This window comes from Ovis aries, chromosome 26, assembly GCF_016772045.2.
Source record: "Ovis aries strain OAR_USU_Benz2616 breed Rambouillet chromosome 26, ARS-UI_Ramb_v3.0, whole genome shotgun sequence".
Taxonomy (NCBI): Eukaryota; Metazoa; Chordata; class Mammalia; order Artiodactyla; family Bovidae; genus Ovis; species Ovis aries.
In genome coordinates, this window is record NC_056079.1 from 5,681,913 (window position 1) to 5,696,818 (window position 14,906).

Sequence of the window (14,906 nt, forward strand, 5' to 3'; positions counted from 1 at the left end):
AGGTTAAAGTTAAAGCTATGTAAATCATCCAGAAGAGTTGTCTTAGTTACTCTTAACACCCAACAAAGATAATATTTAGAAAGACATATTCTGGGAAATTTGGAACTATTAAAGATACACTCAAGCTGGAGTTTGGTTTAAGTCCATATGCTGAAGTAGTAATTTACAAACTAGTAGAAAGAAGTCTTAATCTTCTCATTGGTTTCTGTAGTTAAGAGCTAAAGAGAAGCAGTTCTATCTCCCGTCATTCTAAATCACATAACTAGAAGGGGAAAATGGATCCTTGATCGTCCCCCACCCTGACTCTAGAACTAACGAGTCAAACGTGGTGACAGTCAGCAAGAGACACGAGAGGCTTGTTTACAACTCGATATTTGAAAGTCAAGTTGCAATTTAAAATTAGATTCAAGAACTTCAAAAGACATAAAAGACCTAAATTTAAAAAAAAAATTTCTTAACTTTATGGCCATATCTTTCTGTAAGCTTGAAAACAATAGGATATAAATGCTTTTTAAGTCACTATTTTTCAGCTTTTCTACGATGACAAAGTCTGTGTATGAGGTGTGCACATCTCGTGTAAAAGCATACATATCAGTGTATGTTAGAGGGAAAATTACAGATCTATATACGTGTTTATACATGTCTATATAGTGTATACCTACATCATTCATTTTTATGTATATAATATATGCAACTGTTTAAAGCAAAATTCTATATGATACTGACCCAACTGCTAACCACCTGAAATCTTTGGGAGAAGAGGAAAGCAGGAATACTCAGTCTTAGATTCTTTTTTGATTCTCAACAAGTTTTGTGCTTTCACACTTGACACAGTGAAATTAAGGTTATAAGAGAAAAGGGCAACATGACAGCTGTACATATATATAATGGAATATTTCCCAGCCGCTACAGAGAAAGAATGTCAGTCAGTTCTAGTGAGGTGAAATGAACCCAGAGCCTATTGTACGTAGTAAAGTAAGTCAGAAAAATAAATACAGTATATTACTGCATATACATATGGAATCTAGGGAAATGTTATTGGTGAACCTATTTGCAGGGAAGGAATAGAGATGCAGATGTAGAAAATGGACTTGTGGGCACAGGGGGAGAGAGAGTGGGACGAATGGAGAGCGTTGCGTCAGCATACATGCACTGTCACGTGTGAAATGTAGCTGCTGAGAAGTTGCCGCGCGGGACAGGGAGCCCAGTCTGGCTCTGTGATGACTGCAGGGCTCGAACGGCGGGGTGGAGGGAGGAGATGCAGGTATAATCGTGACTGATTTGCACTGTTGTATGGAGGAAACCAACACAACACTGTAAAAAAAATTTTTTTAATGTAAATTTTAAAAGCATATAGTTACTCCCCAGAACAAAAGTAACAGCAACAGCCACAGTAACTCTAATAACTAAAGTCTAGCTGACGCTTATTGGTTGCTCCCACGTCTCAGCTGCTGTGCTCACCTCTTTCCATGGACCCAGGTACCATTCTCACTCACATGGGCACTTCTGGACTCTGGGGCAGACTGGTAGTTCAACCCAGAGGCCACACCCCACTTTCTGCCTTTTAACAGCCAAAGTGGTATGTTCCAAAACTAATGTGAGCCTGCCTTTCAATGTCCAAGATTCTCAGGGCCTTAGAAAAGAGAGGGAGACCACCTACCGTGCAGTTAAGGAAGCCGAAGGGGTCATTTTTACTCACAGAAAAGCCTAGATGTGAAGATTACCACTGATGATTTCTCATCTCCTGGGAGCATCATGACAAAAGAATCTTTTTCACTCCGAAGACTAGTAGTAATTTTTAGTGAGAAAGACTCTGAATGTTCAGTATACAGTGTGAAAATTTCCCATTTAATGAAGCCTTTCCCTAAATCAGCATAAGACCAGATCTAGGAATGAAGCAGTTTGGTTAATCCACGCCGACAGCTGTGTTTTAAAAATTCCCATCTCTTGATGTTGATGGATTAGTTATTTTCTAGTTTATTGCCCCAATACATCTTTCTGTTTAGTATCCCCTCTGTTTAATTGCCTTCAACTTTAGCCCAGAAATAACTGAAATCGGCCCAGTGAAATTGCACTCTTAATATAAGGAAGTCTTCGTACGAGAAAGAACATGGGGCAAGTGAGATCTCTCCTCCCACTGGCAGCCCGCAGCGTTTCCCGCTCTCGCCGTGTGCGCTCAGCTGCTCTTACCAAAACAGTTTCAAGACACTCGAGCCTCCCGAGGGAGGGACAGGGTTCTTTCTCGCTTCACATGGGTGGCTTCATGCACTCATATTTTGCAGGGATGTTTGACGTTGCCCTCATGTCTGAACATTATTAGGCAGCAGTTCTGATTTGTGGGTCCAAGCGCCTCGGAAAGGTTCCCATTACAAACTAGAAAGGACTGCGTGGACATTCATCATGTCCTCGTTTTAATCGGTGGTCCAAACACGCTTCCAAGTATGGGTCCTTGAGCTGTTTCTCTTTCCTTTGGATTCATATGGATTACCCACACTCGAATTAACATTGTAAGGCTATTGCTGTGATTATAAGCTGTGTAGATTTTTTGCTCGATATTATTTTTTATTTGTAAAAGAGTTGCACTCCAAACAACATCTTTTAAAAGTTGGCAACACATCGAAGTTCAAGCAGCCAGAGGAAAATATTTTAGCAAAACATAGACATATATGTATTGTTTTAACGTGAAATATGTCCAGAGGTTTTTCATTGCTCCCCCAACATTTGGAAAGATCCGATTTGACAGGAAAAATAAGCCCATTTTCGAAGCAACTCTGGCAGATTGATTACACACCAAAATGTTTTCCTGGCTCTCTTCCTTCTCACCAAGATTATCTTTTTTTTTTTTTTTTTTGCACCAAAAGGAAAGTAATCTTGAAATTGGCTGGGGAAAAGAATGCATGGATAGTGTACAAAGCCCATCCCTAACTTTGAGATTTTGATGTTGCTCATCACTGTTTTTTTAAATTTATCTACTTTTGGCTGCACTGGGTCTCCTTTGCTTTGTGCAGGCTTTCTCTAGTTGCGGCAAGCGGGAACGACTCTCAAGTGGTGGTGCGAGGGCTTCTCATTGCGGGGCTTCTCTGTTGTGGAGCGCAGGCTCTAGGGGCACAGGCTTCAGTGGCTGTGGCGCGCAGGATCCATGGCTGTGGTGTGTGGGATCAGCAACTGGTGCATGGGATCAGTGGCTGTGGCGCAGGGCCTTAGTTGCTCCGTGGTGCGTAGGATCAGTAACTGGCGCATGGGATCCGTGGCTGTGGCGCGTGGGATCCGTGGCTGTGGTGCGTGGGATCCGTGGCTGTGGTGCGGGGCCTTAGTTGCTCCATGGTGCGTGGGATCAGTAGCTGGCGTATGGGATCTGTGGCTGTGGCGCGGGGCCTTAGTTGCTCCGTGGCGCATGCGATCTTCCTGGACCTGGGATTGAACCCACGTCACCTGCATTGGCAGGTAGGTTCTTTCCCACTGAGCCACAAGGGACGTCTGATCACTTCTATTTAAACAGAGCTCCATGTCCTGATGATGCCCTTTAGTTCACTAGGTTTTGCCCATCTGGACGACCTAATCTCCCTAGGCAATTAACAAACAACTTGAGGTTTTCTTGGAAACATTTTATTCTGTAGCACTTCAACTTGGAAACAAGATACTTTAGCTGTTCTCTCTTTCCCATCCAAAAGGATGCTCTTCCTCCCTTGGTAATCCCTCTGACTTGATCCCTTCTTCTCACCCAAGGTGTGCCCTCCTCTGTCTTCTAGATTGCCGTGCAGCCCCTGATTCTGGCCCCACGACCTGAGAGTCAGCGCTTACTGCAGGCTCCTTCCCCCCGCAGCTCCTGCGCTCCGCGGCACCTGGGCCTCTGAGCTGATGTGCAGCACACACCCTTCCTGACCTGTGCTCCGTAATCTCCACACCTCACTCCCTGCGCACACCTGCCTCGTAGAGGCACCAGACACGGAGGCTGCTTTATCCCTCCCACCTCCTTCATCCTTCCGACCTGTGTCATCTTTGCAGAAGGCCTTTCCCTTCCTGCAGTCAGCCCCTACACCACGGCACGCTCTCTTCAAAGAGCCTCGCATGCTTGCATGTTGTGATTTGATGTTGAAAACATTTCATTTCTGTCTCGTTGCTGTTTAAATCTCCTCACACTGCAGGTCTGCATTCTTGTTTGCTTGGGATACGGAAATCCTGTAATCACTCTCCAGCCATATGCCCTAGTGACAACGAGCAGAACATTTACTCCTATAATTAGTTTGAAAACTTGAATGCAAGAGTGTTAAATCCAGGGGTATTCTGTTTGGAAGGCTTCTGACCTAATGTTCTTGGTTCCCTGTCATGAGGAAACCAAAACATCTTTCAAGGTCTTCAGACAGAGAAGTGACAAAGCTGGGCTTTCCTCTCCCCCCTTATAAGGCTTGTTTTATTTTGCTTTGTAAGATCTGGAGATCTTACTGGCCAAGCAGTTGTGTCCTCAGCAGAGGTTAAAGGGGAGAGGCTAGGGGATATGGGTCTTAGGCAAACCTTTGTCGCCTCAAACCTTGCAGGGAACTGGGGGTGAAGGAACAGCCCCACCCTTCAGAGACAATGTTCAAATGCCCCGTGAGCTAGGGAGTCTTTTCGAGTCCTCTTCGTATCAATGCCACACTTGAATCCATGTCTCCCAGAAGAGCCCACATCAAAGCCACTTGCCTTCCATCAGCTCCAGAAGTCTCCCTCTCTGCCCTCCTCCAGTTCCAGCAGACTGGATATCAGGGCGGCGGGGCTCTGCAGCACAGGCCTTCTGGGCAGTTGATAAACAAACCTGCCTGCAGCCACCAAAATAACCACGTGGACCCATGCCACGGAGGATCATTCGAGCACTTCCTACCTATAACTCTTTTGTTCTGGCCTTTTCCACTTTTTTCTGTTTGTCATTTATGAGTGACATTCTGCTGATCCTGTTTTTAGATAACCCTGTTCCTATTTTTACTAGTATAAAGAGACTAAAAGTGTGCTTGGTGCTGCCTGTAAACTGCAAGACACGGTAAGGAGCAGAGCCACGGGCACCAGTTGCTGCTGAACTGAGGTTCACAACTTGTCCCCCTCCTCCTGGGACAGATAAAGTTGTAACCATCTGAGTGCCCCAGTGTATCTGGGTTCCTATGTCTTTGCTTTTATTGTGGGTGTCACTTTATGTTCCTTTTCACTGTTTAGCTTAGATATACTGTCTCTTTGCCTCTTCTGTGTTACCCTTACCATCAGTCCAAATTCTAAAGAGAAAATGTATTTTTCCCTTCCAAATATTCCAGTCATTTCCTACCAATAGAAAGGCAGTTTTTCATCAATAGCATCCCTTTTTTAAATATATGCAAGCATAACGAGGTTGGTATAACAACATAAATTCGTTTGGACATTTCATATGGGAAAAGGGGTCACGTTTTACAGAAGATGCAGCTTTAAGAGGACTTTGAAGGTACATACATATTTACCCAAATATCTGCCAGAGCCCTGGCTCACAGCACCTTGCAGATACTTGTTGGTCATGGAGCAAATAATATGTAGCAGATCCTGTAAGGTCATATGTACACTCATAAACAGCAAGAATAGTCACAGCAGTAACAGCTACAGAATGCTTTCTTACATACACACATACACCTATGCATATATTTCTTTAATGAGCTTTGATTCTCAAGCTACCTTGGCTTGAGTTTCCCCACAGCAGAGCCCGAGACAAGCACACCGGCAGGTAGTTCTCTTAGGAAGAGGCCTCAGGGACCCATCTGGGGGTACAGGCCAGGGAAGCCAGACAGAGTAAGCTGGTTCACACACGTGGACTCCCTCGAACACCACAGCGGCCCCTGGTGAGAAGCCCCCAGGCTCTTCTGAGGGCCCCCAGGAAATGCATTTCAGACCTTTCCGCCTGGATTAAGCACTCCCATCCCGCTGCAGGTTGCACCGCAGGGGCCCTGAGGATGCGCTGGAGGTCCAGCAGGAAGCTGGATCTGTGGGACTAATGCCCACTGACTGCTCCCTGGGGGACTGCCTGGACAGGGTGGGGCCAGAGAACCAGCCGAGGCCTCCAGAGTGGTCCCTGGTAATGGGGGCACCTCCAGGCCTCACTCACAGAGCAGAAACCCCGGGAGGAGCACTCACGTGCCTCCCCAAGGCCTGTGGACCCTGTGACGCAGGTGAGGGGCTCGAGGCCCAGGTCGTGTGGGATTGTGGGGTTGCAGCCCTGACTTCTGTGGCTTGGTGGTGCTGCGGAAGAAACAGCTGTCGTGGAAGCAGCCCTTCGAAAAGGGCAGTGTTGCTAACAGGTTAGAGAAAGGCTGGGGCCAGAGACCAAACTGAGGCCACGATCACCATGTGCGGAAGATCAAGCAGGAGCTCGACAGGCCCGAGCAGTCAGGGAACTTCGCTCTGACCTCAGCAAGTGCTCGACCACACACAAGACGGCCTGCCGACTCCTGCCAGCTTTGGTCTGGTTTCTGGTTCCTGGGCTCTTTTGTTCTCAGCCTGGGAGATGCAAGTGATGCTTCCTACAGAGATGCAAAGAGAACATACAACTATTCTCTCCTTTGTAAAAGGAATTGTTGATTATTACAGTGGGAAATTCATTGAAATTCAGCTCTGGGAAAGAGATTTGAAGATACCACTCTAAAGGCAGAAACTGAAGAGGAACTTGATGAGGATGAGAGAGGAGAGTCTCGTTGGCTTAAAATTCAACTTTCACAAAACTAAGATCATAGTGTCTGGTCCCATCACTTCATGGCAAATAGAAGGGGAGAACGTGGAAACAGTGACAGGTGTTATTTCCTTGGGCTCCAGAATCACTGGGGGCAGTGGCAGCCATGAAGTTGACTCTTACTCCTTGAAAGAAGAGCTATGAAAAACACCTGGACAGTGTATTAAAAAGCAGAGCCATCACTTTGCTGACAGAGGTCCGTCTAGTGAAAGCTATGGTTTTTCCAGTAGTCAGGAACAGACGTGAGAGTTGGACCATAAAGAAAGCTGAGCGCTGAAGAATTGATGTTTTGAAACTATGGTGTTGGAGAAGACTCTTGAGAATCCCTTGGACTGCAAGGAGATCAAATCAGTTAATCCTAAAGAAAATCAACCCTGAACACTATTGGAAGGACTAATGCTGAAGCTCCAATGACTTTGGTCACCAGTGGGAAGAGCTGACTCATTGGAAAAGACCCTGATGCTAGGAGATGCTAGGAAAGATTGAGAGCAGGGGAAGAAGGGGATGACAGAGGATGAGACGGTTGGATGACCTCATTAACTCAATGGACATGAGTTTGTGCAAACTCCGGGAGATATTGAAAGATGGGGAATCCTGGAGTGCTTCAGTACATGGGGTCCCAAAGAGTTACGCACGACTGACTGACCAAGCACATACATACTAGGGATTTGTTTTTCAGTGATTCTAAAACACTCTTGCCTTTGAAAATTATGATGCACCAAGAAAAAAGTGAAGTGAGTCAGTATTTCAGTGTCTTTCTATGGCAGGCAGAACCTTTGAAACATTTTATATATATATATATATATATATATATGTATATATATATATATATTCATGAACATGTATATTTATCAATATAAACACATCCTCACATGTGGAGATGAATGTAGATGCAGATATATCCACCCATTGTCACCTGTCTGTGGGTGACAGACCTTTAGACGCCGTATGGGGAGGAAGACTTTGGAAATCAGGGACATTGTTGAACTCACCAGAATATGAGTGAGGATTCTAGAACCTGCATCCCAGTGCTAGCTGGTATTGGAGTGAAAAATCCCTGGAGACCCAGTGCCCCTTCTGAGACTCCTATCACTGCACTGGTGTACCTGTCCACCCCTGAAAACGTTGGTACTAAGCCGTTAGCAGTATTACTTTTCACTTCTGGGAGGAAGTATTCAGATTGCGAATGTTACTTGTGTCTTATCTGTTTACTTTCTGCTCTTTCTGTATCATGTGGGTTTGCAAAACTCCTGGGTAGCTTTCTAGAGAGATCATCTTTGCAACAGGCTTTTGTTTTTTAACATGAAATAAATGTGCACCGCCATAATTACTATGCTAGACGGCTATGAAAGGGGAAAGTCTAAAGGAATTTAAATGATTTTTGTCTAGAAGATACCTTCAAGACAAACTAGCTCTTTATAAGGAAGGCAGGAAGCTTGTGTTGTTTCTTTAAAAGAAGGAGGTGGGGGGAATGCAGATGGGAATGCTTGAGAATCTTAGAACCCAGCCCCGCACGCCCCGCTGAGAGGCGCGCACCAGAACAGACCCCACAGACCCCAGCCAAGCCTTTCTGCTGCTTTATCTCCTCTGCTAGCAGACCAAAAGGTGTAGGGAATTCCAACAGAGAGAGTTCCAGGACAGTTTTGGAAGGTGCCCAAAATACACTGGATTAATTTGCATGAAAGCTTAGCGATCAAGTATTCCCTCCCTTGTATTTGAGATGTACTACTGACCCACCATCAGCAGGAACATGTTCTTAACTGTGTTTTCTCGGTACACATGATAGCTCTCTTCTGAACCGTTCGTATTCTCTTGCCCAAACACCATTCTATCTACTTTACAATGGATTTGAATAAATAGATTCAACATACATTTATTTGCATACCATCTCCACTGATTGACGCCTCTCTGAGCGGAGTGTGTGTGACTGTGCCTTGTCTCTGGCGGGGAAGAGCTGATGGCTGTCTTTCAGCATCATGCTCTGCTCACAGTTGCTGCAGTAACGAAGCTGGGAAATATTTAAACAACTATGTTCCCTTCATTTTGCTCTTAATGTTCATAAAGTTATAGCTGCAGCTTCCTGAATTTTATGATTTTATAGCAGCCAAAGCTCTTGCTTTTCTGGACCATTAAGGAGGAAAAGTTTACCTCTTCTAATAGATTAGATTATCTCTAATTTGACCGCTGGTTAAGTCCTCTCAAGGGTTAAAAGCTATAAAAGCTTTCATATTTTTATATTTCTTTACATAATTCAGTGGCCTGTGTGCACATACTTTAGGAAATCACATACTTACTTGCCTGTGCTTTGCAGAAGCGAAGCAACCTACAGGTAAGCAAATCTTTTTTTAAACTCACACTAGAAATACAAATTATTTGTTTAATTAGGCTTTGTTTTTCAGATTAATCTCTAAAGCAGTAATGAATTTTTAAAGCATTTTAACAACTTATTTTAAACCTGATCAACATTTAAAAAAATTTTTTTTTCTTAATCAAAAGCAATGCAACGAAAGCAGAGCAATATTCAGTGCCCAGGCTAGGGGGCAAATAGAATAGTATGTTGTTGTTTTTTATTTACTAATTATAATTCATTTCTTGCTCTGAAATTTGATAAGAAATGTATCAAGTATTTGCCAAAGTATGTACTGTTAACCACTGAAGTGTCTGCTCACGCTGCTGGCACTGCGGTTCACTTCGTGAGGCCACAGGGAGACTTGACACACGTCCCCCTTCTGACTGCGGCTCCCAGACCCTCAGGACTGTGGACAGCTGCAGTCTTCCCCAAGGAAAGAAACTCCACCAAGAACTGCAGATGGTGATTATGACCTTGGACAAATCAGCGAGCTTCTAATTATGTCTTCCACGGCCTCCAGACCCAAAATAAGAGTGTGTCTTGCTACAAAATACATGTTGTATCAAACATCTCTCTAAAAAATACCGGTTCTAGGAATGCTGTTGTTTCTGACTCATTTTTAGAGGGGAGTTTATTTCAATCCTTTGTTTCAGGAGCATGTCATTCTTTCACTACTTTCCCTCCAATGCTTAAGTAATAATAGAGATGCAAAATTTGGCCATAAAATGAAAATGTTATCGCTTGAAATGAAGTTTTAAATGCACAATATTCCTACATGATTAAGTACTTATATTCTAAAGAAATTGTGGAATGAAATTTCACTTCAAGAAGGAATCCATTTAAATAAAGACACCCTTAGGGTGTCATAAACTGACTGGCTATATAACTTCTCAAATCATGAGAATTTGAAATGTTTTGTGACCAAGTATAAGATACCAAATTGAAACTGCTAAATGACATTCCTTGATGAGCACTTTTTGCTGCTTCCTGTCCGCAACAGAATTATTATTTTGACTTATAAATATGGTTCCTTGGGACTTGTTTGATGTATTAGTCCACTACAACTCAGTTTTTTTTTTTAATAACTTACCAGATTGCTGGTAAAATTAAATGCTGTCACAAGCAGTCTGTGAAGCAAAAGAAACCCACACAGAAGAGTACTTACTATATGATCTGATTTATATCAAGTTTTAAAACAGACCAAACTACTGATGGTGACAAAACTCAAAGTAATGACTTCTGGTGGGCAAGTGTTTAGGAGAGAGTAGGAGGCGTTATCAATGAGAAAGGAGCATGAGGGACCCTTCTGGGTGCGGGGAATGTTTTATATCTTGATCCCTCTGCTAGTTACACAAGTAAATTCATATTTTAAGGAATCGTGAAGCTGTGAATTTAAGCTTAGTACATTTTATACACTTCCTGTGTTTTAGACCCGAATGAAAACATTTTTAAAGGAAAGATATTAAAAACAAAATGTTTGATGAATTTTACCATGACATTATGGCCCTCGATACTATGAGTGATTTTATTTACCTCTGCCTGCAGCTTTCATCCGGTTAGACCACTTAACGGAATGAACTTGGGAAAAGTGGTTTTAAAGTGACTGTCTGCAGAGAGCTGTAGATAGAGGGTTAAAAGCATTCAGTTAGGTAAATTAGTAATTTAACATTCTGAAACTTGATTCTTTCCGGATCAGGCATAAAAGGCATTTGCTCTTGGAAGACCAAGAAAGAATTCATGCAGTTCCCATTAGTCTAAAAATATATAATAAATAAATAAATGTCTGAGTCATGGGTTGCATTTTGATGGATTTCAGTGCATCAAGTGTAGCAAGAAAATGATTTCTCCTTTGACCAGCTGTGCTATCCATTGACGAGAATACAAAATTGCTTTGAGAAAAGTAAAATAAATGAACTGATCTATTGAATTTAATCATATTTTGAGGTATTCCAATTCCCAGTGGCTCTGGCTTTTGAGCAGCATTATAAAACCTGGAATAAAGTATTTTAGTTATTGTTGGATTCAGGTTGGAAACAAGTTATATGTGTGATTGTTGAAGCCATTTGTGGGTCATCCTTATAGATCAGATTTGGGGACTCAGACATACCTGGGTGTGAATCCTAGCTCAGCTGCCCACTAGCCATCAGGTCAATTTGTTTAACCTCAGATTTATCACTGGTAATAAGTGCCCTTTGTGCTATGTTAGTCTGAAAATTAAATGGGACAAATGAATCAGGGTTCCCAAACTGTGTACCAAGCCACCCTGGGTACCTGCAACAAACTCCTAAAACTCTGGAGATAGTTTACATATTCAAGGGCAGTCCCACAATATTTAACATCTGTCGGTTACTGGAAGAAATAGTAGCTCAAAGGAGCTCAGTTTCATCACTATTAGATTGTACCATTCAGTAAAGCTAGAATTTTGGTGGTTGCTATTGTTAAAAAGCAAGTACTGTACAAAAATCAGCATGGAACTTGAAATGGGGGTGATGGTGTCCAGTCTGATTCCACAGTTTGAGAAGATGGGCAGTGCTAGCCAGACATATTCCATAAATAATTGGGGTCACTTGAGTTTTAGAACATCTTATATAGGACCTTGCATTTGGTAGGGGGTAAGTTCAGTCCACCCTCTTCCTTCCCTTCCCCCAATCCAGATATTACCTTTAATCGCTACCTCTATGATTTGATTATGTTTACTGGAAAACCAGTAAAAGAACCAGTATATCATGTAAGATCTTCATTAAGAAGTATAGTTGAATATCTTCCCAACTTTAAAAACCATTAGGAAAAACAGCCACGCTTCTTGCAAAGTCTTGCTGGGCACGGTGTCCCTTCAGGCGAATGACTTTTACAAGCGGAGAGCTCTTGAGGGGAAACGTTCCTAGCACAGCACGAGTGTGTTCTGTGGCGCAGCTCAGCTGCCTCGGGCCGAGCTGTTTTTGCTGGTGCAGTGGAAGTACAGACTCTGCCAGTTTCACAAAAGTACTGTGGTTCATTTCTGCATGTAATTTATAGTTTGCATGCTTGCCATCCTCACTTGTTCAAAGTTGAACGAGTTTTATAGCATACAGAGACGCCAAATTTACTTGAACACCAAAGCAATTTGGGAAATAAATTTTCAGTGTGATTCTTCAAATGCTTGTGGTAAAAGTACAAGGGACTTGAATCATTTTCCCATAATTAGTTTCAGTTCTGTAGGTCTGCCCCCTCTCCCTAACCCTATGACTTTGCATGTGTGTCTATTCCAATGGAAGCTAGTGGAAAATTCCTATCCCCTTTCGCTCCACTGCCACGAGTTATAAAAAGCATGTCATTCAGAATCGACTTTTTCTTCTGCATGCTTGAATTTTTACTCACAACTTGAAAGAAAAATAATAATAATTTCAAGAGATATTTCTCTATCAATGAGATAAGGGTCCACAGCGTCACTTTGGGCCACCATAGAATGGCTGACTCACTCTGCTTCATGGTCGGATATTTGTATGAGCCAGTGCTTTGGGAGGAATAGTATATGACAACGTGCCTTGTCTTTTCCAGAGCCTCATGACATGCATTCACACAAGTCTGTTAAGATCCACTTCTTGTTGACTAATCAGTGGAAACAAGAAGCAAGTGGGGACAGGGGGTAAAGAGGCAAACAAGTGTGAATGAGGGGTGAGGGCTTACACAAGTGGTGGGGGTGAGACAGGAGGACTCAGGCAGGAAGTGGGAATGAGGGCTGAGGGCTCAGACAGGAAGTGGGGATGAGGGCTGAGGGCTCAGACAGGAAGTGGGGATGAGGGCTGAGGGCTCAGGAAGTAGGGACGAGGAGTAAGGGGCAAGTGGGAATGAGGGTGAGAATTCACACAGGAAATGAGGCTCAGGGGTGAGGGCTCACACAGGAAGTGGAATGAGGGGTGAGGGGCAAATGGGAAGTGAGAATAAGGGGCGGAGGGGAACTAGGAAGTAGGAATGAGGTGGAGAGTGTAAGAAGTGGGGATGAGGGACAAGGGCTCACACAGAAAGTGGGGATGAGTGCAGAGGGTTCACCCAGGAAGAAGGGAACAGCAGCAGAAATTTTCCTATTGTTAGAGTTCATTTGTTTGTTTCAATCAAATTATGAGTCATCTTATCCCCATTTTTTAACCAAAAATCCTTGTGGTCACTGCTGTGATTTGGTCTTGACTCCCACCAGCTGGTTTAATTTTATCAGTGGTGGTGAATTCTTGAAGGCTTCCCTCAGTTGTAGAAATCTGGTTTCAAATTAACATGGTCCACATGCCAGCTTAAACTTTGTGGCTTAGCATCTTTGTTGAGTCCCCTCAGCAAAAGGACCTACATTGGAGTTTTGGCTGTTCTTTGGGAATCAAATTATGAGTTGCTTCTGCTGGAATCTTGGCCTTCTCCTGGAGAGACTGTAGGAGCACTTTGGCTTATGGACGTCAAAGTTAGAACTTAAGTGAAGATTTTTTTGAAATTGCCTACCCTGCATCCCAGCACTCAGGTGGTATGTGCAGACCTCTTTTAATTGTTCCTGAGCCTCTAAACCACTGGTCTTCTGGAGTGTGATTGGCTTTGAGGGGAAAGTCCATGCTAGCCTTGGAGACATCCTGGAAATGACAGTGGTCAACTCAGCACGAGGGCGTGAACCCTCATCTCAATCCTTCTCCCCACGGCCACTCGCTCTTCTCTGGCCAACTCAGGGAAGCAGCTCTGGGCATTTGATGGCCCCATTGCTGTGGTCTCCATGGTCCCCATAACTCCTCAAAAAGCAAAATCAGCCCACCCTTACCCAGAGAGGAGCTGATAGGCGCCAGGGTGCAGAAAGTATAACTAATGGATTTTCACAATGATGACTGTATCATATATGCGAAGAGCTGACTCATTGGAAAAGACTCTGATGCTGGGAGGGATTGGGGGCAGGAGGAGAAGGGGATGACCGAGGATGAGATGGCTGGATGGTATCACTGACTTGATGGACGTGAGTCTCAGTGAACTCCGGGAGTTGGTGATGGACAGGGAGGCCTGGCGTGCTGCGATTCATGGGGTCGCAAAGAGTCGGACACGACTGAGCGACTGAACTGAACTGAACCGAACCATCTAGAAAGGGCTTCCCAGGTGGTGCTAGTGGTAAAGAACCCCCCTGCCAGTGCAGGTAGACGTAAGAGATGTGGGTTCAGTCTCTGGATCAGGAAGATCCCCTGGAGGAGAGCACGGCAACCCACTCCAGTACTCTTGCCTGGAGAATCCCATGGACAGAGGAACCTGATGGGCTGCAACTCATAGGGTCGCACAGAGTCAGACGCAACTGAGGCGACTTAGCACGCATGTACCACCTAGAGAGATTTGGAAAGGAAAAATCCTGGTGCTCCCAGAAGCACCAACCTGGAAAGTGTTTTGTTTAGAACTGTCCCTCTCTGGTGCTGAAAAAGGTGTTGTCAGGGGAGAAGTGAAGGTACAGGCAGAAGAGGTGGTGAGTCACGCCAGGCAGACCTGTGTTTTATACCCAGGTTTTCTCTTCCGTTGAATGTTTACAGAGCTCCTTCTTTCCGAGTTGTCTGTTGTAGTTATTTCATTATCTCCATGTTAGCCTCCCATTGAAACCTCAGTGTAGTATATATTATGTTTGACCAGCCCTCAAAGTATTCCTCAGAAGTCCTTCCTGGGCACCTCAGGAACACCACCAAGACCACTCTGCAATGTATTTTCTCAGAGCAGGTTCTGTTAGACAGTAGATTAGTCCTGAAAATCATTCAAGGAAGCTTTGAATCAGTCCAACTGTGTAGATTCCAAAGATACAAGAAAGGCAATACAGCACACAATTCGTGGGTTTGTCCAGCTAGGTGTTGCCATCCATGAGGA

General features: G+C 43.9%; 2 protein-coding genes across 11 annotated transcripts in view; one reads left to right on the forward strand and one right to left on the reverse strand.

Moving 5' to 3' along the window:
- MCPH1 (microcephalin 1) overlaps positions 1-14,906 on the forward strand; it is a 227,894-nt gene that overhangs the window by 125,371 nt on the left and 87,617 nt on the right. The gene's annotated exons all lie outside the window — the stretch shown is intronic.
- The window catches only part of ANGPT2 (angiopoietin 2), a 58,262-nt gene that overhangs the window by 29,284 nt on the left and 14,072 nt on the right, over positions 1-14,906 (reverse strand). The gene's annotated exons all lie outside the window — the stretch shown is intronic.